The 25,253-nt window shown below is 38.4% G+C and overlaps 1 protein-coding gene across 3 annotated transcripts in view; it reads right to left on the reverse strand.

The window, feature by feature from the left end:
- Nucleotides 1-25,040, reverse strand: part of TBL1X (transducin beta like 1 X-linked) — a 332,695-nt gene extending 307,655 nt beyond the window's left edge. For 2 of the 3 annotated variants that reach the window (XM_063450158.1, XM_063450156.1), the window contains exon 1: nt 22,788-23,005. The gene's annotated coding sequence lies outside the window, so the exon portion shown is untranslated. Of the gene's footprint in view, nt 1-22,787; nt 23,006-24,938 lie in introns of those variants that run through there. The other variant, XM_063450157.1, reaches the window with a different exon arrangement.
- Between the last annotated feature and the right edge of the window lie 213 nt (nt 25,041-25,253).

The following is a 25,253-nucleotide window of genomic DNA, read 5'->3' on the forward strand; positions in this document are numbered from 1 at the left end:
ACGATTTTAGAATGTTTTTTAAACTGACCAGACTTCTGTTGGGTGCCATTTGCCTCCTCCTTAGGAGCCTGGAAACTCCAGCAAGGAGCTTTTATTAGCTCTCCCTAGCTAAGACCTGCCTTTGCTAGGCTGGCTCATTGGCTGATAGAGTGACTGAAGTGCTCTCAGCCAATGAGCTAGGACCTGCACCTCTGGGATAGTTTAGTGCAGGGAGCCTCCAAGATGCAGAAGAGGAGACAAACATGGTTTGAATACTTACACAGGAAGGGCACCAAGACTCTACTGGCACCATAATCATTAAAGCAAGCTGTAGTGGTTATGGTGTATGGAGTGTTGCCATATAACAATGCTTAAATATCAGGGTTACACAGGGAAAATATATATTTTTGCTTTCTCCTGCTACACCACCAGATAATATAGGAGCGTGTGGTACAGAGACCTTGTGAACTGACCTGACTGAAGCTACAACCCATGCATTTCTATTATTATGAAATTGTACATATCATATTAAGCCACTCACTGAAAGTAAACCAGATATGCCAGCATAGTGATATATAAACTTGCAGTTTTATAACTGCAGAATTAAATCTAAAAACACAAGTTACCTTGTCCTACATACACTGATCAACCACAACATTATACCACCTGCCTTTTATCATGCAGGTCCCCCTTGTGCTGACAAAACAGCTCTGATGCGTAGAGGCATGGACTCCACAATATCTCTTAACGTGTCCAGTGGTATATGGCACCAAGACATTCTTAAAAGTCCTTTAAGTCATACAGGTTAGGAGGTTAGCAGAAGATCCTTTAAGTCATACAGGTTGGGAGGTAGGGTCTCCATGGATTGAATTTGTACATGCAACCGACCAGCCATCTGATCTAAAAGACAACATGATTTATCAGACCAGGCAACCTTTTTCCATTGCTCCATGGTCCAGTGATGATGCTCAATTCCCCATTGAAGGCCCTTTCTGTGGTTGACAGGAGTCATCATGGGCACTCTGACTGATCTGCGGCTACGCTGCCCCATATGCAGCAAACTGTGATGCACTCTGTGTTTTGATACCTTTCAATCATGGCCAGCATTAAGTTTTTCAGCAATTTGAGCTACAGCAGCTCTTTTGCGTGATTGGACCAGAAGGGCTAGCCTTCGCTCCCTACGTGCATCAATGAGCCTTTGGCACCCATGACCCTGATGCCAACCCTGATGCCAGTTCACTGGTTGTTCTTCTTTGCACTACTTTTGGAAGGTACTGACCCCAGCATACCAAGAACACTGCACAAGACTTGCCATTTTAGAGATGCTCTGACCCAGTCATCTTAGCCATCACTATTTGGCCCTTGTCAAAGACACTCAGATCGCTTGCCTATTTTTCCTGCTTCCAACACATGAAATTTAAGAACTGACTGTTCACTTACTGCCTAATATATCCCACACCTTGACAGATGCCATTGTAACAATATAATCAATGTTATTCATTTCACCTGTCAGTGGTTTTAATGTTGTGGCTGATCAGTGTATGCCAGGATTATGCATGCAAAACATATGTAGCAAATAGTGATGTCCCGAACTGTTCGTTGAGAACCGTTCGCCAGCGAACATAGCTTGTTCGTGGCGAACGTGGTGGGCGAATATATGCGATGGTCGGTCCGCCCCCTATTCGTCATCATTGAGTAAACTTTGACCCTGTACCTCACAGTCAGCAGACACGTTCCAGCCAATCAGCAGCAGACCCTCCCTCCCAGACCCTCCCACCTCCATGACGAATAGGGGGCGGACCGACCATCGCATATGTTCGCCCGCCGCGTTAGCCGCGAACAAGCTATGCTCGCCAGCGAACGGTTCCCGGCAAACAGTTTGGGACATCTCTAGTAGCAAACATTCAACTCAACTGTGCTAATGGTATAATGCAGCATTTTGTATTGTGATATGTGTTGCGATATGTGTATTGTGACTTCACTTTATCTTTTTGCTTAGTTCAAAATAGAAAACCTAACAACACATTAATATGTAAAGTACACTCCAAACACCATAACCACTACAGATTATTCCATCCAATTTTGTAATACAAATTTCAAGTGAACACAGGATGTTCATCATGTTAATTGCCAACAGAAAACTGTATTTACATAGCCAAACTTTCCTACCCTACAGCATTCATCGTCTCTGATGATGTCCTGGGAGAGTATTCCCATGCTTATGTAATAATGCACACAGACTCAAATAGCATCAGAGAATTCCTATTTGTGATATATGTTTATGTATCTATAACTCCCAACACTAGGAGGCATAAGTTTGGGAGCGGAGGTGGGTGAGTCTAAAGGGAAAACTCAGGGACACTACTTCTGTCACCTACGATGCCCAACTCCGCAGCTCAGCTCTTATAAAGGGACTGAGGCTGCCAAAAAAGTGGCAGAACTCTTTCTGCGTGCTAATATTACCCTCAGCAAAGCAAGAGTTCATCTGGCACTGCATTTGCCTAGCATTGTCTGGTGTTCTGAGAACGGAACAGTGATTTGAAATCAGGACATTCAAATCTGGGAATGCTGGGGGGGCATGTGTTGGTAAAAATAAATTAGCATATACAATCCAAGCTAAACAAACTATTTTTTCATAGGTTATCTCAAAGCGTATCACAACAGATTATAATATTATGTTCTACATCAATTTATAAACATATAAGCACTTCTTTTGTGGAATCTTGAAACAGGAAAGAATAAAGAGATAGAGAAATAAAGAAACTGTGATGTACTTAGTTATTGATCAAGACCTGAATAAATCTGCTTCAGATTACATCTGACTGTTAATGAATGAATAATACCTTTAAAGAATCTATTGATCTGTAGCTTCTACTTAAAAACAATAAAAATATAAAGACTGGTTTTAGAGTTTTCGTATATAGGGACGTCAAAGAGTCTCAGAATATAATTCATGCTTTATTCAAATGGGAGTCATTGAAATTACAGTAAACCTATATTTTAAGGAATCAAAAAATATCAAACCATAATTCACTTTTGACATAAATCAATAAAACTATTTTATTTATTTATTATTTTTTTCCCCATATGCTAAAGGAACGAGTAGCAATAAGTAACACTCCAAGCATCCTAACCACTACAGCCTGCTGTAGTGGCTTAGGTGCCAGATGTGCCCCTACACCCTGTCAGAGTAAGTAGTCAAACCATTTCAGAACATTTTGCTAGTTTACCCGGGTCGTGCAAGGCACCCGCTACCACTTCCCCTACTGTCAATAACACCTACCATTGAGCACTGATTGTCCGGGGCTATATTTATTGTCTGAGAGCTCTCAGTTGATGTGAACTTCTAACTGGCTCTATTTTGCAGCTACTTCACAGAATAGGCTGACTGTAGCTTTAGACACACCAGACCCCACCCTTACCAAGAAGATGTGACCCCCAGAACACACATAAGTGTGTTATCGAAAAAACAAAAGTGATGATGATATAGTACAACAAGTGATTGGCGTGAAGATGTAAAGCTAGCTGGAGAGTAATTCATAAAATATATTCTAGCTGAAATGAAGGAGGCGTGTGGAGAAGGCTGAGAATGATTGGAGGATTATATAGAAAGGGGATGGAGGAAATAAGTACACCATCGCAACCACCAATGAAAGGTCACACACGAACTGTTAACATGCACATCGGGATGGAATGGGTTATTGCAATATGTTTTTCCTCTATGCTTTTATTGCATGGTCCCTAATCTTTTCTGACAAGACAAAATGCGTAGGACCGATATTTTTATGCTGTATTTTCATACATAATAAACTATACCAACAGCATCTTGGAGATAACAGGCCTTAAAATATTGTAAAAGGCACCTGTGAGCACAAAAATGTTATTGTTATTCTGCAAGTGCATTAATAGTGTCATGCCAAAAGCATGAGTTGGTGTTTGATGTGTGTTGATATATGTTAAGAGTTGTTTTTTTTTGTAAACCTTGGGATGACATTTATTGTGGTCTTTGATCTTGCACCAGGCCTAGACCATAAAACATCTAGATAGCCATCACCAGAGCTGGACACAAGGAATTTCATAGAGTGGGCAATAGACTGCCAGACCAACCCCCTCTGATCCCCCCCCCCCCAGGGGTCTGCCCACTGAGAAATAACTAGTTTAGATATTTAATGAGGGTGCTGGACTATCCAGGGAGTTCAGTTATTCATGTTTCTTTTGTCAGTAACTTCTAGGAGATCAATACCATCTAAGACTCCCACAAGAATTCTATATGGGGTAAATATATGTAAGGAATTTCTTGTGTTTTCTCCTATTTCATTTTATGTACTGTTTTGCAATTTGTTATCTGTATGTCATTTATTTCTGTATTTTGTACTCAGCACTGTGAATCTTTTTTGTCAGATTAAATATTTACTTAATCAGTTTGTGTCTCTGTTCTCTATGAGCTTCACTCTCCAGAGAGCTCAGGTAAACACGTTACCAAAAAGGGTTAATTATAAGTGTTTGATTCGAAAAAGTAGAACTGTGATTCTATAATTCTCCTGTGTGTGGGGTAACCTAAGACGCCCGGGTTTAAAAGTCTTGGTGGTGGCAGTAAAGTGTGTACTAGGGGGTTAGTGTAGAAGGGATTGCAGGGGTTAATTGAGTGGTTGCTGGAACTAGCAACAGGTAACCAGGGGTCTGGTGTCATTAACCCTGTCACTTCCACACTCTCCCCACTGTCTCGGCTGGGCCTATAGCCCACGCTCGTGACAAACAGTAATTGCAATAGCATTGATATAGACAATATTACACGATCCTCGTATCTTGTTTTTTTTTTTTTGTTTTTTTTTTTTATTTAAAGCTGTAACCCATTTTCTCTTGTACCTAAATTGTTGTTTAAAAGTTTGGAGAGATAAAGCCTTAGGAGTAGCTGCCACAAATCCACAACCTTTTATATAAATTAAAGGGTTACTACAACCACCTTGACCACATCTGCCTATAGAAGTGGTTATGGTGGTGTGAATCTGTATGTGCAGCAATTTTGCTTGAAACAGTGCACATCTAGAGATATTTGCAGTTTTGTGAAGGGGACTAGTTGCACTCCCGGCACACGTGATTTAGGCAGCTGGATCTCTGTTCCGGACTGCCTAATGTTAATTCTGTGCAAAAATTTCACGCTGGCAACAGATGTAATGAACTTCTCTCTTGCAGAAGTTTTTTCTTTTTTTAATATTGCCCTCTCTCGCACAGTCTACCCCAGAATCCCTCCATAGCATGCAGTTTGAGACTGTCTAATCAATTGCTTCCCTTGATTGAACCTCGCAAGAGAATGGTGAGGCATTTTGCCTGGCATTGGATATCAGCTTTCATTTTATATCTATTTTAAAATTAAGGGTGGGGGGACCCAGTGAATAATACCCGGTAGGGCATTCTAAATGAAAAGAAAAAAAGTTTGTTAATATGAGGAGTAATTATTAATTTGTATGATTATAATCTGTTTTTGGTTGTAGATATTTGTTCTAAAGTGTTCCATTAATGTTTTTCAATGAATGAAACACAGTGACCATCCTTATTGCCTGTGTATTTCCTGCACATCCCCCATGGAAAATAAATGGAAGTACTTTCATTGAAAAATATTGACAACACAGCACAACCTCCTATAGAATGTAAGCTCGTTTGAGCAGGGTTTTCTCCAACCTATCGTTCCTGTAAGTTTTTGTAATTGTCCTGTTTATAGTTAAATCCCCCCTCTCATAATATTGTAAAGCGCTACGGAATCTGTTGGCGCTATATAAATGGCAATAATAATAATAATATTTAAGAGGAGAACCTTTTTTTAATATAGCTATAATGCATTGAAAACTAATAATAATTCCCCTAGAATTTACATATTACAAGAGATCTTATTTTGGATATACAACTGGTGATTTCTTATAGTACTATATGTCATTCATGTAAACCAGGAAACTAACAGGCAGGATTATACAAAAGAACTTTGGAGCGTTAAGCAAATTAAGGAATGCTCACGTATTTGTTACAAAATTGCTTTAATGCTTGCTGTACAAGAGTCCACATTCTTCATGAAATGATAATATTGTTTATGCATGTAAGATTTTTTTATTTTTTTTTCTAAGTGAGAGAGGGTGATGGGAAATAATTGCAAACAGAAAAGAATATACACTGAAGGCTCACGCTGAATGTATAAATAAATCTAAGTGGAAAAATACTTCTATGTTAACTGTTAGTTTAAACTACATTGCATTGTGTTACAATATTCATGTTTTGTTTATACATTTTTATATTTTTTGATTGAGTTCTTGGGTAAGGTGTGGCCTTGGCTAAGTGAATACACTAATTTTACATGTACAACAAGCACTAAACCAGGAAAATAATAAAAACATAGATCAAATATTTTTTTCTGTTTTCTGCTTACATTCACGTGCATTCCAACTGTCTCATATATATATAATGGGACAGTTACAATTGTTGGGTTACATTGTACCATCCTGCTTTGCGTCTCTGGAGTCAGGCTTCATGGGCTATCCCAAACCAAGTCTTAGGAAAGCATGAGTGCATTAGCGACATGCATACATTGAGCTATGATAACTCTGGTTATCAGAAGTGTTCTGTGCCTGGATAGCCTTAATATGGAATGGGCAACATATCTGCCTAGCGTGCCCGCAAGCCAGGTTCCCAACAGGTTTATTACATAAATAGTGATATTTGCTAAGATGACTTACAGTATTTATAAAAAAAAAAAAAAAGATGGAACAAAATTATCATTTTTTGTACTCATCAAAAATAAACGTTTGATGAACAAATCTCAAATCATATAAAATCACTACTTGTTTCTTAAACATGATGCTACAGATATACTGAGGAATCTCGTGTAAGAGAAATCAATATCACACGTGAAATTTAGCTCAATAATATTCCATCTTTCCTCAAGGTTTCTATCACCCGTTTTCTTATCTTATCTTATTCATCACCAATTTTCTTAAACTCTTAGATTACAACATGAACATGCTATATACTATAACACAACTGAGATGTGCCCCTTGGCCTCTGCAAACAAAGTTAGCAATATTGATTAACAGCTGTTATAAATCATTACCCTTGGCAAGGTTCTGTCTTTTGTGCTCTCTGTCAAACTGATGGACCCACGGGGAAAGTTTAGCTTGCTACAGAAAACAAAGTCACTACACTGAGTATTGGGGAGAAGTTGCTCTCTGATCTGATACGTGAACAAATTGTCGCCCTGTTTAGATCTCTGTAATCAATTCATGAAAAAAAAATATATATAACACTGTATACACCTGGTTAACTCAAGGGCCACTTTTTTTATTTATTAATTACCTATATCAGGGAGGGGTGAGCAACCTTCGGTACTCCAGATGTTGTGGACCTCATCTACCTTGATGCTTTGCTAGCATTATGGCCATAAGCGTCTTACTGAAAAGGTTGTCCACAACATCTGGAGTGCCGAAGGCTGCTTATCCCTCACATAGATGATCACTTTCTTTGGGTGTACACCCATAATCTAGCATGCTATACATGCCTATGCCTGGCCCCATGTTATCATCTACCTGTTGATACAATGTGAAACTACCACCAAACAGGACATGTCTCTTCTGTTTCTGGCTTCATGTATACTAGAGCAACGTAACATGTCTAAGCAATGTACAAGTAAAAAAGTTGTCCCACCTTGCAGGTTTTTCTTGGCTGAAAACTAGAAAGCTCAAACTGTTCTTAATTTCGATTTTATGTCTCTGTATAAGAATTAATGGTCCTTATAAGACTGGCTAGAGATTCCAGAAAATCACATTGTTCATTCACCATTAACTCTAGTGGCAATTAATGTAGTTCTCGTTAAATAACACTATGACCTAAAAATGGAATTATGCAGAATTGACCAAATAGAGGATTGCAAAGAATTGTCAAGGGAATTGCACCATTAAGGCTAAAACCAGGTTGTAAAAAACTCACACAATCCCCTTGTCAAATCACCGCAACTCCATGTTAAGTGAATTATTCACTACGTAAGGCATATCTTTTTGTGTTTTTTTACATATTTTGTTTTGTATATTCTAAATGTGGGAGGTGCACCAATGCAGTGTGTAAAATTGTCTTGCACAAAGATAATGGAAATCACGGGATTGGATCTCCCACGGCAGCCCCTGCCGATGCTCCTGCACCACACACCCACTCCCGTACTGACATACAAAAAGTCCCTCCCCATACACCTGCTCTCCGCAGCTAAAGCCCTTATCCCCCTCCACTGGAAACGCCCGACAGTGCCTAGCTATCAACAATGGGTAGACAAAGTGGAAAATATCTATGACATGGAGACAGGGCCGGTGCAAGGATTTTTGCCGCCCTAGGCAAAAAAAAATTTGCCGCCCCCCCATATCTCCAGCCCACCATGTCACATCACAATGCCCCGCCCATATGCTCTGCCATATGGGCCAACGCCAGTCTTCACAAAGTGTCTTATCTGAAAAGACAGTGTGTTTACATTAAAAAGCCTACAGGCACAGGCTATAGACACCAGAACCACTACATTATGCTGTAGTGCTTCTGGTGACTATAGTATCCATTTAATGTGAGGTAAATTAGAGATTAGTGCCACTAATAATATATTGGATTGCCTACTTACCACCAGATGAGGACAAGAGGCTGATGATGGGCTCAGTCTGGCTCCACAGGTCTGGTGTAGCAGAGGCTCTCTGGAGACTGTTTTTAACAGTGCTCACAACAATTAACGAACAGGAAGCAGCTCCATTTTTTAGGGCCCCTTACACAGCTCAAGGTCTGGGCCCCCAGGGGGCATACGCCTACAATGCCCACCCATAAATCCACCTACATGGCCCATCCATGAGTTGGGGATGTTTTATGTGTGCAATTTGTGTAAGGGATGTAGTGTGTTTATAGGGGATGTAGTGTGTGTTTGCGTGTAAGGAATGCATTGTATGTTTCTGTGTGTGTGTGTGTGTGTGTAAGGGGTGCAAGATTTGTTTCTGTGTATGTAATTGAATGCAGTGTGTGTCTGTAAGGGGTGCATTAATTATGTAAGAGAACGTAAGGGATGCATTGTGTGTTTCGGGTGTGTCTGTGTGTGAGTAGGAATGAATTGTATGTTTCTGTGTGTGTGTGTGTGGGGGATGCATTGTGTATGTGTGTAGTGTAAAAGAGAGGGTTTGTGGGGTAGGATAGGGACTGAAAGGGGAACAGCTCTTTCTTTTTAAAAAAAAAAAAAAAATTCATAGTGCTCTCCCCTCAATTATTGATTTCCCCTTCCCTTCTGTCCCTCAGTGTTCTCCCCTTCTGTCACTTAGTGCTCTCCCTTGGCCCCCTGTCCCTCTGCAGTCCCCCTTGGTGGTCTTCTCACTCCCCCCTCCCCCCTTAGTGGTCCTCCCTCTCCCAAACCCCTTAGTGGTCCTCCCTCTCCCAAACCCCTTAGTAGACCTTCTCCTACACCCCCCAGCCCCTTAGTGGTAATCACCCTCCTCCCCTCTCCTTAGTAGTCCTCCCTCCTTACCCCCCTTTGGTGGTCCTTCCCCCCCTTAGTGGTCCTTATCCCCCCTCCCTCCCCTAGTGGTCCTTATCCCCCCTCCCCAAGTGGTCCTTATCCCCCCCAACCTCCCATAGTGGTCCTTATCCCCCCTCCCTCCCCTAGTGGTCCTTATCCCCCTCCCCTAGTGGTCCTTATCCCCCCTCCCTCCCATAGTGGTCCTTATCCCCCCCTCCCTCCCATAGTGGTCCTTATCCCCCCTCCCTCCCGTAGTGGTCCTTATCCCCCCTTCCCTCCCATAGTGGTCCTTATCCCCCCTTCCCTCCCATAGTGGTCCTTATCCCCCTCCCTCCCATAGTGGTCCTTATCCCCCCCCTCCCTCCCATAGTGGTCCTTATCCCCCCCCCTCCCTCCCATAGTGGTCCTTATCCCCCCTCCCTCCCATAGTGGTCCTTATCCCCCCTCCCTCCCATAGTGGTCCTTATCCCCCCCTCCCTCCCATAGTGGTCCTTATCCCCCCCCCATCCCTCCCTTAGTGGTCCTTATACCCCCCCTCCCTTAGTGGTCCTTATACCCCCCCTCTCTTAGTGGTCCTTATACCCCCCTCCCTTAGTGGTCCTTATAACCCCCCTTAGTGGTCCATATACCCCCCATCCCTCCCCTAGTGGTCCTTATACCCCCCTCCTCCCTTAGTGGTCCTAATACCCCCTCCCTTAGTGGTCCTTATACCCCCCTCCCTTCCTTAGTGGTCCTTATACCCCCTCCCTTAGTGGTCCTTATAGCCCCCCCTCCCTTAGTGGTCCTTATACCCCCCCTCCCTTAGTGGTCTTTATACCCCCCCCCTCCCTTAGTGGTCCTTATACCCCCCTCCCTTAGTGGTCCTTATACCCCCCACTCCCTTAGTGGTCCTTATACCCCCCCCTCCCTTAGTGGTCCTTATACCCCCCCCTTAGTGGTCCTTATAACCCACCCTCCCCCTCCCCCTTAGTGGTCCTTACCCTCCCCTCCTGCCCATGTAGCGTGGCCGGGCGGCACGGAACGCGGGACAGGAACCTCTGTTTCCTGTACCCAGCCGCCGGCGGAATGACCGGAAATGCTCACTCAGTGAGCACTTCCTGTCATTCCACCGGCGGCCGGGTACAGGAAACAAAGCTTCCTGTCCTGGGTTCCGCGCCACCCGCCCACGCTTCATGGAGAGACCGGCTAGACAGACTCGGGTAACCTACAAATGGCGCTAGCATTTACTATAAAGTACACCTGCTATCCCAGTACTGAAGCATCGCAGGGTACGACTTATAGCCACTCACTATCTCTAGGTTAAGACCCAATCGCACAGAAACCTCAGGCCACTACATAAGGGTTGTCACACTCCCACAACCTACACGACCCTAGTAGTCCCATGTGAACCCACATGCGATCATTAGACGAGATGGCACGTTGAGACTAGACACACCTCCACTGCCCGTATGGACTGACAGCAGCCCAAAACCCGAGCTAGGATTATTGATGCTACTGCAGTAGGAAAGCTATTATGCTAGTGACCCCGAACGCAACAGTACCCAAGAGGGTAGAGATATATGCAACTGAACACTAAACGGGAAAACAAGATGGAAATGTACTACTCATTTGTACCCTGTTGTAAAGTGCTCACCTATGTTTACTCTGCAAAACTAAAATATTACGAAATAAAGAATGTAAAAAAAAATTGTCTTGCAATGTTAACATTGTGCAATATTTTTTTTTTTTTTAAATTTAAATGTATTGTATTTTATTATGTTTGTTTATCCAAAATATATCCTTTTCACTACATGATGTTTTTATCCTTGTAAGTTTTGATGTCAACCAATATACATTTTGTCAGTTTTAACACGCAAAAACATATCTTTCGTTGATTTTCTGCTACTACAAAACCCCAATATTCTCATGTTATATTTTTCACTTGACCTAGTCCTACAGACCATATATAATATGGTGAAACACAAGTGATTCTTGTACAACTTTAGAAGAATCAGCAGATATATTACATTGGTTGAGAATAACAAGCAAAACTCAGTGTTTGGGTGATCCCCCCAGTTCCCAACACACAGACACTTACCCCTCAATATATGGGGGAGTATCCACATGTAAGGAATAAAAAATAAACATCTGATAGTGTAATAAATTAGTGGAAGTGTGAATTACTTAAAGTGAGAGTACAAATAAACTCACATTTTTTAGAGCCTTTGTGAAAATGGCTCTAAACAAACAGCAGATCTGGACCTTTAAGGTGGCACCAGGGGACCTTCTATGTTTATTCACAGTAGTTCATATGTAAGTATAAAAATAGAGACAGGGAAAGAAACTTGGTGTAGCCAGATAAAGCAATTGTAATAAAATATGTAAAAGAATTACCTGCTCACCTTCTCTGGAGCCTGTTAGGTAACTGGCTCCAATATATTCGCTTAGTGTCAATTTATAGGGTGACACTTCCCTATAGGAACCGGAAATTCTGGATGCAGATCAAGAGAGGAGGACTGGTATAAAATAAAATGGAAATGCATTGCTAATAAAACAAATAAAATAAAAAGCTGTGCAAATAATAACAGACTCAAAGTCCTTCTTGTGGTTCTTCCTCTCATCCAAGACGCGTTTCTCAATTGGCGATTATCTTTTTATACTTACATATGAACTACTGAGAATAAACATAGAAGAAGGTCCCCTGGTGCCACCTTAAAGGTCCAGATCTGCTGTTTGTTTAGAGCCATTTTCACAAAGGCTCTAAAAAATGTGAGTTTATTTGTACTCTCACTTAATTCTCAAGTAATTCACACTTCCACTAATTTATTACACTATCAGATTTTTATTTTTTATTCCTTACATGTGGATACTCCCCCATATATTGAGGGGTAAGTGTGAATCTGTGTTTGTAGTGGAGTTTTTGGGATATCCACTCATTTGTGCAATATCCGCTGTTACCACAATTTAGATCGTTATGAGATTTGTTTACAAACGCCTTATTTACACTGTTATACATTTCTCCATATTACATTGGTTGTAATACTATTTTTCATGTTTAGCACTTTGCTTAAGTTGTGCTCCACTTTTATTGCAAATTTTTTTCTAATTATTACTTTTCTAAAGTCTGGTGCCATGCAGAATGGGGCAAAACCATAATTGGGCGTTTGGATTGCAAAATCTGGATATTGTTCATAGTATTTAACAATGCCAAAATTGTGTTTGGACTCAGCCTGTTTAAATGAACCTGACATGAATCACCCGACCCTACAATCCAGCACCGCGAGCACCAGAAGTCAGCCCCGTGCTCTGCCTGCTGTCTTCATTAATTTGCCATGACAGAAGGGCAAACCTCCGCTGTGAGGTCCATTCCTATCTATACTCCTTGGATAGTGCTAACAACATCGGCTAGGTAACTACATGAACTGGCTGTGGTTGCTATTCCTGAAGAGCACAAGGACCATCTCTGGGAGGTCTCTTCAGCTCTCACTGCCACATAATTCTTTGGCTTAGAGTCTATACCTAAATATTTATCACAGGTGGAAAAAGGCCTATTTTTAAATTGTTTTTTTTTCTTTCAATCTATAGATCTGTTAGCAAATCTGTTAGCACAATGTATATATAGAATTATAAGCCCTTCAAAAAGTTATAAATGGAATGACAGGTACCCTTTAAAGCCCTGATGCTTAAAATCTGGGCCCGGATTTCAAGTGTATGAACTATTTTCCTACTGGCAGCTGCAGATAGCTAAAAAAAAAGCCAACATTATCATACTTTGTCCCTGTACATCCCCTTGCTGGCACACATTGCCAGTGGGTAGAGGTTCTGTAATAATACTGTAATAATACATAATACATAATACATAATTGTACACCGTTGTCCCCACCCATGGGCAGTGGTACTGAAAGTTAAGGGTGATATGCTTGTGTCCATTCCCGTCCCCGGCAATGGATGACAGGTTGGGCCTACTAAATAATTGGTGGGGTGGAGATGCCATTGTCCACCCTCTTACCAGACACCTATGGCTACAGCTGGAAGGTATTAGTACAAGTAATGGGGTGGAACTTGTACCCTGTTACATTATCTGTTGCTAGATCTTCAATCACTGAGGTTTTTTAAACATTTTGTTTAAGACTCTCTTACTGCACAGGTTGTGAAGTCATTCCCTTTAATGATCTTGGAATATTGTATAATTCCCCTCCGTACAGTTCAGGACCCCTAACTTCAAGCACAATGATGGAATGCATAATGACATTATCTTCCATGATACCTGTCCTAATGTGTTTTACACCCTACCTCCTATAGAATGTAAGCTCGATTGAGCAGGGTCTTCTTCTAAGTTTTTTGTAATTGTCCTATTTGTAGTTAAATCCCCCTCTCATAATATTGTAAAGTGCTACGGAATCTGTTGGCGCTATATAAATGGCGATTATAATAATAATAATACCTGGTTTACCATTATGAATGTTCTATCATAATAAAATCATAAAGTAACGTGAATATTGGCAGTGATGGATGTAATCTTGTTGGTGACCTCTAGAAAATACCCTGAAAATGCACTACAAACTAAAGCATATTTTATCTTGTTGTTTGTAAACCAAACCATTTGGAGGAATTAACAACAGGTATCTATCTGGTTTTAAGGTTGGATGTTCTTTTTTACTGCGGCCTTATCAGATATAACCCAAGCCCTCAGAGAGCTGTCAGAGATATTGGGAAACAACACTCACAATGTATATTATAAGCTCAATAAAGGGCTTTAAAGTTTGGGATGTGATTTTAGGCGCAATTTTATTTTGAGGGCATTATGTATGAACTTAAGTCCATGTTTGGTCTCAAATGAATTGTCTAGATTCACAGAGATGATCTAACATGGTTACAAGGAGATCAGAAACACCTGTACAAAAATATATTGAATTGCACATTTGGAACACATTAATTGCCCCTCTCAAAGCAGGGATTCCTACACCCTCTGTAACTCCTCAGGAGGGCCAGTCTAGAATCTAAGATAAACAAAAAGTGCGTATTATCTGTAAGAAAACCTTTAAAAAATTACAATCTGTTTTTCAGAGTTCAGTTGAATTTACAGTGGGTTGCCATTTCCTTATTGTTGCTCTCTTGAGATACAGATACTGGTACTTTACTAGTATAGTGAGTGTTAGGGTTTTTCTGTTAATTATGTCCTTTTAAGTTTGGCTGTTTGGTTGTTTGGTGAAATGTATTGTATTATTTGCATGCACTTTTACTATGTTTGTTCATAATGAATGTTGCTTTATAATCTTTTTCCTTTTATGTATAAGAATCGCATTACTGAAGAGAACTATGCTATAGTGCTGTGGTTTTAGATGTTTTGCTACCTTGTGTTTTGTGGGTTTCAATTTAAATTGGTTGGGGTAAATTAGGACTCCCATTTCTAAACTGTCATGGTAGTTGGCAGCTTGTATGCTAGAATAAGTGTGTGTAGTGTTAAGAGGGCGTGATTATCATTAATTTGGGTATAGTGCAGACAAACAGTGATTTTAAACTATCCATCCATTGAAGAACGTCACATGCATGCCTGGAGTGGTCTGGTTCATTGAGTATGGGATTGAGTATTCATACCTATTTATTTTATTATTGTATTTGTTTTTATTTGTTCCTGTATTTTTATGGTACGATCAGCTACATTCCATCTGCATTGTTCATCCATCTAACATCTTGGTCCACTCATTAGTGGAGACATGCTCGCTGATTGCTACCTTGTTGTAAGTACAATCAGTGAAATAAATTTTTGATATTTTTATACAGTACTATTCTATGTATCTCTCTTTTTTGCCTATTTTGAGGATTTAACATTTGGAGGAATTTCAACGTGCATGCTGCACAGCGAATCGCTACCAATACCCTTAAAGGGAGATAAACGCAGAACGACTATACCTGTTGTAAGTTCTCTACCTCCTGGATACTTGTGTTTTTGTCCATTCATACTTCACCATATTATTATATTTATGTTTTAGATTTGATACAAGATCCCACCCTATCATAAGGTTGTATCCTCAATTTTTTACGTGCTATCCCTTTTATATAGCGTATATTGCTTGTTTAGCCATATCTGCTACCTTTTGTTTCTATATTACCTATTATTGAGTGAGTGAGGTACACTCTCGGTGATAGCACATTTTCTATCTCTACTGTTGGATTAACGCTATAGTACACACCTTTTGTATATATTTGTGGTCTGGTTCATGACATGTTCTATATACACTGTAAGATGTGACTACATGTGACTACATCTACATCTTTAATGATGAAAACATAATATTTAAATATTTTTTCAAAAAACAACTAGCACATTATTATTATTTTTTTAATTACAGTATTCCTTTAACTTTTAATGAATAACAATTTTTTTTTTGTATTTTTTTTTTCTTTCCCTTATCATTGTATAAATGTTTTAAGTATCTGTCATAGTAAACCTACTATATAAAATAAGGGTCTGGAACATGTTACAGCTACTCACTTCTTGTAGCTCTAGGTAATAGGTTGTTGACATTGGCACCAATGTTTGTGGATGATAATTGTATGGTGCTAAGACAGCCTGAGGTGTCACCATTTGCCTCACTGTTCTATTTCAACAGAGGTCAAATTGCTATAAGCATCTATTTGGCACAGACTTTTTCTTTGATGACCAGTATAGTCACTATAAACAAAATCCAAGAACTTACAAATCTATTTACTCATTAAATGTAATTATGTATCTTTGTCACATAGATTTCTAGATAGAGGTATAACTAAAGAGTGGGTTTCAATTAATTAAAATCCTACGTATATAATGTAGCCTAAAATAACAAATAACGGTGTTGAAAAAAAAAGCTACAATTCAGCAAAGTTGGATTTTAATTTTTAATCCATTTTTTTCATGTTACTATTATGCTTTCTGCTTAGTGATTAATTAAACCGTTATGTTCGCATCAGTGTATCAAGAAGATTCATTATACTAACATATAATTACTTGAATTGTGAAAATCTTTGCTCATTTTCAAGGTCAAGAATTTTATGAATCAATAGTAATGGGAGGATGTTTGATTTCCTTATAAAATGTAAATCATAATAAATAAAAGTGCTTATATCAAAGTGTCCACAATGTCTCGTTACTAAACTGAAGGGTGAATCTCCATTTTCCAAGATCCATTTGACTATTTGACCATTTGACAGCTGACTATTTCTTCATTCGTAATAACATGTACTCGCATTAATTGAAAATACCTTCAGTAGACTCATCCCATTTAAATAAGGGTCTGCATTTTACAGGGTTAGGCAGTACTGCTACAGTAAACAATCTATGGTAGGCAGTGGTCTGGGACTTCATAAATGATAATAAGAACAAATAACAGTTTTGTAGATATTCCCACCTTGCAAAATGTTAAGTCCCTTCAAGTAAGAAAAAAATCACCAATAGTAGAACTTAAAATAATCAGCAATAACCAGAAGAAAGGCATGTAGAGCTTTCATCTTAAACTCACTGAATAAATATAGTTCGCTCATATTAAGAACAGCAAACAAGAAATGTATCTTTATTCTATAATGGAAGACTAAATCTCCATTAAATCACAAAATCCACAAAGAGAAAATATTAACCCCTTAAAGACTGAGCCAAATGTACACGTTTTGATCAAAATAAAACGTAAAAACAAAACTTGGAATTTGACTACATGTCTGTTCAATCGTAATTCACCTCTTTCATATTAAGTGCACCAACACTTATTATATATCATTTTATTCAGGAGACATAGGGCTTTCATTTAAACATCAAATATTTAGCTGTGAAACATCATTTAATAATTTAATATGAATAAAAAAAAAATATGCGATATTAAGATTTTTGTTTTTTTTAGTTCTACGTGACATTCTAGCTGTGAATGTCATTATACTGTTTGCTTTTACTGCAATAAAATACACATATTTGTATTCAGCGATGTCTCACATGTCAAACAGTACCCCCTATGTACAGGTTTTATGTCATTTTGGGAAGTTACAGGGTGAAATATAGCATGTTACATTTTTCATTTTTTTTTCACATTGAAATTTGCCAGATTGGTTACATTGCCTTTGAGACCGTATGGTAACCCAGGAATGGGAATTACCTCCATGATGGCATACCATTTGCAAAAATAGAGAACCCAATTTATTGCAAATGGGATATGTAGAACCTTTTTTGGTAAACACTTAGTCACAAACACTGGCCAAAGTTAGTGTTAATATTTGTTTGTGTGTCAAAAATGCAAATACACGTATGTATATTATAATTTTTTTAAATTCTTTTTATTTATATATATTTATGTATATATATTATTTAGTTGTAAGTGTATTTTGATATCAATATATATATTTTTCATTTTTAACGTATTTATATATTTATTTATTTTATATATTATATATATATATATATATATAATTATAAATATATATATATATATATATATATTTGTGCTCTGAATTTAATACGTAATGGATAGTGTCGGAGATGAAAGTTGGTTGTGGTGTGCCGAAGGAGACATGTAATGCTATAAGGGTGAAGGTGGGTGGGGACAATCAACTTGAACGGCAGAGGTGAGTAGGGGCTGGGAGTTTAAGTAGGGGACTTACTCCTCCCACAAATTCAGGCCTAATGGCCTTTTTACTTGTGCTCGGAATTTAATACGTAATGGATAGTGTCTGAGATGAAAGTTGGTTGTGGTGTACCAAAACCAACGTACAAGTGGGCCTGTAAATAAAAGAGGGCAAAAGAGAAGTTTAAGGAAAAACACACTTTATTGCATTTAGTACATAACTAAGTTCCTGAAGGCTTGGCGAAGCTCTCTTTCTGGTCGTGGTATGTTCGTATAGTATATGGAGGATTTCCAATGACCCAGTCTCTTGATGATGTGGACCTGGGTGTTTGTACTAGAGGCTGATGAAGCGGCTCCTATGTATGTATGTTTATGTAGTATGTATATATATATAGATAGATCATATATATAATATATATTAATATTTTATTATAATATATATTATTTTATTTTACCCTGTTTTAACTTTTATTTAACTTTTTTCAGGCAGCAGGGGGACTACCTGTCATTCCAGGCACTCACCCTGCTGGCACTGCTATGGACGGCTATTCCGTCCATGTGATCATGAGGTCCTCGCAAGGACCTCACGATCACATGACCCAGTAGGGCTGGATCAGCAACATGGGGACTGCTTGGGATGCCAGGCAAGTTCCCCCATCACGATCGCCAACAAGGGATCGCAGGCGAGCAGGTAAGTCCCCTGGACAGCGGGGTTAAAACAAATACAGAGAGGAGTAAAAATAGAGGATAAAAAAAAAGTGAAAAGATCTATGCATTTCAGGCTATATCATCCTTACTTATAGGACCGTAAATAAGGGTGTTTTTTTGTCCCAGTGCAACTGAAGATAACGTTCATGTTTGCAATTTATGACAAATAATATGAACCCGTCCCAACCAGTAAGGGTCACAATTTTGATGCCAACCCAGAGATTAAGAACCACTGATTTAGTCAATAGATTACTAAACTAAAAACAGTGCTCACTGATTGCTCAGAACAGAATTAGCTAAGGAAGCATGCATTATGCATCAATGATATCAATGCTAATACTAATGCATTGTACTAATTTGTCTCTCAAAAGAGATACCCAAGTGAATTGGTAACTAGAATGCACATTTTCAACTCACGGCAATGCAGTATATTCACAATTTGTAAAACAGAATCACAAACTTGAAAATCCTTTGAATACACAAGCCCCCACAGGATAGATGTGTCAAGCAAACACTGCATATTGATGAAGGAAATAACTTTATCACCTTTCTGATTGGCCAATATGGTTCTTCTGATGTTTTGATAACCAAAGAAGCATGGTTTAACCCCTTAAAGACATAGTCAGTTGTACAAGTTGTGATCAAAACAAAATGTAAACAAAACCTGAAACTTGAGCTATGTGTCTGTTCAACCATAATTCAACTCTTTCATATTAAGTATACCCACACATATTATATATAATTTTGTTTAGGAGAAACGTGGATTTCATTTAATATCAAATATATATATATGAAACATAACTTTATATGAATAAAATAAGAAAAAAATTGCGAAATTAATTCATTTTGTTATTTTTCAAGTTTTGCATGGCATTTTAACTGTTAATATCATAATACAGTTAGTTTTTATTGCAGTAAATTACACATATTTGCATTCAGTGATTTCTCAAAAGTACAAAAGTACCCACTATGTACAGGTTTTAAAGTGTTTTCAAGAGTTACATGGTCAAATATAGAGCTTTCCCTCTTGTTTGCACATTGACATTTGCCAGGTTGGTTTGCTGGGCCTATGTTGCCTTTCAGACTGTATGGAAGCCCCGGAATGAGATTTACCCCCATCATGGCATACCATTTGCTAAAGTAGACAATCAAGGGTATTCAGAATGGGGTATGTCCAGTCTTTTTTAGTAGCCACTTAGTCACAAACACTGGCCAATGTTAGCATTCATAATTTGTTGTTGCGTTTTTCACACACACATACAAAAAAAACAATTGCACTTTCCCTGGTGATATCATTGTCAATATAGGTTTTACTGCTCTAACACTCATATTGATGTTCAGGAATTCCTCGTGGATGAAACAGTACCCCCATGTACATGTTTTATGGGGGTTTGAGAAGTTAAAGGGACAAATATAGGGCTTTCCTATTTCAGTTTGCCAGATTGGTTTGCTGAGACTATGTTGCCTTTGAGACTATATGACAGCCAAGGAATGAGAATTTCATATATACGGTATATGAAACCAAGAGGTTTGCACTCACCTGAACAACACTATAGGGTGCTGCTGGGGCCAATATATACAACATACAAAGCACACTTGCTTATTCACTAAACAATGATTTCAAATCTCACAGATTGTAATTTAATTTTAATTTAAAAACACCTCACATAAGCAAAAAATAATGGGGGTTTAGTTACATAATATGATCATATATTGCATAAGCCTGCAACAACGTCAGTGTGCCCTCCTACTCTAGCAGCCTCAGGCCTGCCCTTATGAGACCAATCCACTTACTTGGGAACTACTTCCTCCTGGGACTCTCTGCAGGTCAAGGCTAAATAGGATCCTGGAATGAGGCACCTGTGACAGGCAAGGGTGCAGCCCTCCTGGTTTCATTTATATATTTGGGAGTCCAGGCCAACTCCTTGGTTTGGCACCCCTCCCTGTCACATGGCCCTGGAAGGCTGTGAAGGAAGCAGGGGGACTGCCTGTCCCCTGAGGCAATCCCCCTGGACTGGGATCGCCGTGGATCGCTGGTCCAGGTAAGTAAATTGCGGCCGGCGAGCGCACGATCGTTAGGGCATACTATGCCGCCTAACGGCGTTTAGGCAGTAAGGGATTAAGAATGGTATATGTTCTAAATTCAAACACTAGGTTGTAACAACAACTGGCAGTAACTATGGCTGAAGGCAGACAGCAGAAGTAAGATATCATCACTCTAATTATCAGCAGGCTTAAGCAAACAAAAGTGAGTTCTTTGAAATAGTAACCCTGTCCAGAAAGGATGCTTTGTAAGAAGTAGCAAACATTTGACAGATATACAATGGCAAAGAGGAAAAACTGTTTCTTTGTTGCTGTTGTTGATGTTACAAATCTAATCTCAGATTGGTTCCATAGATGCATCAAGTGGTACCATTGCCAATGGCCATTAGCTTGAAACAGGGAATACATGGATTGCAATGTATATGAACTAGAATTGTTTAATTAACCTATGGCTAAGTTATTGGTCGTTTAAAATTCCAAACATTGTGCGCATCCGACCCTACTTAACGCCAGATGCGGCTAAGGTGCTGGTCCATTCCACTGTCCTTTCTCGCCTTGATCAGTACCAGGCACATATTATAGAAAGATGCACAATAGGTTTATTTATGCGATGCACAAAACATTGAATTAAATATGCGCACATACCACACATGTACACACAGGTGTACCTGAAAATGTCCAATCAAGCACAGGAAATGCCATAGAAAATAGTAATTCCACAATAAATGTACATGAGAAGCTTAGATCTACAAACCCTATAAACAACAGGTTGTATCGCATATCTAATCTGTTTTATATGAACATTGCACATGTGTTAGTTAAAATTAACATATAAAGTTGCAAATTTTAATAAAAATGATAGCGATCAAGTAGGTTTCACAGAAGTTTTGCAGATGAGGAAATATTTAAATGACGATTTGTGCTAGTTGTAAAAATTCAAAATGGATGCTTCAAAATATTGGCCCTCACAGAATATGTGAAGGGTAACTACCTGTAGAAATGGCTTGGCACACCACATTAAGCAAGAATGAAACCTCTTCGTAAACACCTTAGTAAATCCAGAACATTTTATTGGCACATAAGGTGCAAAAAAGCATGTTTCTCATAAACTAACCCAAAAAAATGCCAAAAACACCAAAAAAGCAATGCCAGTATTTTAAAAAAAGTTAATAAAAAGTAGAAAATCAATATATAACTGTAGTAATCAATAGAATATAATAAAACAAGGATGACACCTATTCATTATTTTCTTACAATAAGTGCATTATAACTAATATGAAAAAATGTCACATTGTGAACAAAATGCATGATATCTTCAATATTTAATGGTGGTGGTAGATTAGGCAGTAATTTGACCATTTAAATTGACGTGAGTGGGGTGCCTTCTGCACTCTAACTAAACGGCAAGCTCGACATCCATATTATTATAGACATGCACACTGCAACATTGTGACATTTGACGTCAGAGATCAAAACGTTGTCTAACATAAAGCCCATGAATGGGATTTCCCTCCCCCACTACTGGGCTCCTGGAAACTCCACACAGGCTGACAAGCGAATACCTTACATTTTTACTGTATTTTGTCGCATCTGTTACTCAAAACACACAACAGTTAGTTGAAATAAAGCAGAATTCTGAATGACCATCCCCCCACATGTTAATATAAATATCACTGCTAGCTTGAACGACAATACTGATTACACAAACCCATGCTTTCAATGGGGATGACAAAAATAGATTCAGAATGTACGATCGGATGGCGAGAGTCTAATGTGTTAAAAGTTTAGAAGCTACTTTAGGGGCTCCTCAAAATAATGTAAATAGAGAAGATACAAGCAGCCATAAACAAATCGTGCCCTCAGTAAAATCTATGCAAACAGTGAGTATTCTGCTATGGTATAAGCCACTTGCTATGTTGCAGTACACTCTGTTCTGAGCTGGAGTTTAGACTTCACTCAAATAAATGATTATGCACACTCACCTCACACTCAGCGTGGATTAAAAGACACAGCTTGCAGCTCAAGGAGCGGTTGCTTAAAAAAAAGAAAGACTGAACTTCTTGCAGGAAGCACTGTCACACAAGCACTTTTTTTCTTCCTATTCAATTGATGTACATAATAACTCTTCTGTCGTAGATCCCGGATTTAATTTTTTTTTTTCCACAAACCCAAAAATAAAAACGTTGATGTATAAATCCTTCAGAGTTTAAAAAAAAAATATATATATATATATATATATATATATATATATACTATATATAAAGTGTACAAGAGGAAAAAAATAATTGTAATAAACACTTGTATTTAAAAAAAAAAAAAAGTGATGATCCCAAAAAGTGTAAAGTTTTTTTTTTTTTATTATAACTATGACCTGTGTTCTTGTTGGTGTGGCAATTAGAATGTACAGCTAACTACTTCATTAGCAGAGTTAGTTAGTCTGTGTTTGTGTGTGTGTGACTGAAGCTATCAGAGACAGCAGAAGCAGTAGCAGCTCAGAGAGGGGGGGAAGAGAGAGAGAGAGAGAGAGAGAGAGAGAGAGAGACTGGCAAAAAAAAAAAGGATCCACTCACACACACACACACACACACATACAGAAACGGAGACACTGAGCCAGTGACCTCCTAGGGATAGAATAAAAGCAATTGACCTGAACTTGTGAAAAAAAAATAAAAAATAGATCACATACATTTCCATTAATGCACAGACAGTAAAAGGTTGATTCAATAGCAATCAGCAGATTGCAATCTACTTATATTCTAACAGTTCAGAAATGTGATTCACTAAAATAAAAATAAATACAGACTCACACCACATACAATAATGAAACTAATGAATCTGACAGTGTTGCATTGTAGAAAATGGTGCTGGCTGCACTTTCAGTTGGTTACAATGGGGGGAGGGTGATGTTATGATTGCTGTGGAAAATATTACTGGAAAGAGAGAGTGTGTGATATTTTTACACACACACATACACACACACTGACATCAAATGCTATTACAGTATTAGACACACACACAAATACACACACACACTGACATCAAATGCTATTACAGTATTAGACACACACACACACATACTGACATCAAATGCTATTACAGTATTAGACACACACACACACACAAATACAAACACACACTGACATCAAATGCTATTACAGTATTAGACACACACACACACACAAATACAAACACACACTGACATCAAATGCTATTACAGTATTAGACACACACACACACACAAATACAAACACACACTGACATCAAATGCTATTACAGTATTAGACACACACACACACACACACATACTGACATCAAATGCTATTACAGTATTAGACACACACACACACACAAATACAAACACACACTGACATCAAATGCTATTACAGTATTAGACACACACACACACACATACTGACATCAAATGCTATTACAGTATTAGACACACACACACACACACATACTGACATCAAATGCTATTACAGTATTAGACACACACACACACACATACTGACATCAAATGCTATTACAGTATTAGACACACACACACACACACATACTGACATCAAATGCTATTACAGTATTAGACACACACACAAATACACACACATTCACACACACTGACATCAAATGCTATTACAGTATTAGACACACACACACACACACACAAATACACACACACACACTGACATCAAATACTATTACAGTATTAGACACAAACACACACGCACAGTATTCTCAGAATGTTATTACCATAACAATTTATACACGCATATAATTTGTGAGTGTATTTTTAGGTACCAGGTCACGATAAAATATATGACAAATAAATAATTTGTTCTAAATTTCTTCCTTGAGTCAGTTTGAACTGAAATATTGTCCTACTTTAAATACCCAGCTATTCACAACAACATTTATCAAATCCTAAATAAACCACTAAAAACGTAAATACATTTCACGCATATATATTAAAGGAATTATTTTAAAAAACACACACAAATGATGAATTTTGCACAACACAAATATCACAATGAAATGAATGGCATATCACACTGTGAACCATGTGACAAATGCTTCACGTAGGTTTTTTTTTTTTTTTTTTTTAGAGACACAAATAGAAAAATGGTTGGACTTACAGGATCTCCTTAACTGTGAATCAGCAGAACGGGTTACATTAAAATTGATACTCAATAAACAAAAATAGAAAAATAGAAAAAATATAGTCTTTTTTTCCCCTAAGGATATTTTGAACGACCTTTTTTCTGAATCTTTAATACCTTTTGTTTTGTTTTGTTTCTTTGATCGTTAAATATTACCGTTAAGATAAAAAAAAGAAAAAAAGAAAAAAAAAAAAGAAGAAAAAGTGCTTTCAAAACACAGCATAAGCATATGATGCAACATTGCCCTGGTTACATGTGCTTTCCATCCCCCATCTTTTGCTGGTGGGAGTG

Source organism: Pelobates fuscus, chromosome 1 (genome assembly GCF_036172605.1).
Source record: "Pelobates fuscus isolate aPelFus1 chromosome 1, aPelFus1.pri, whole genome shotgun sequence".
NCBI lineage: Eukaryota > Metazoa > Chordata > Amphibia > Anura > Pelobatidae > Pelobates > Pelobates fuscus.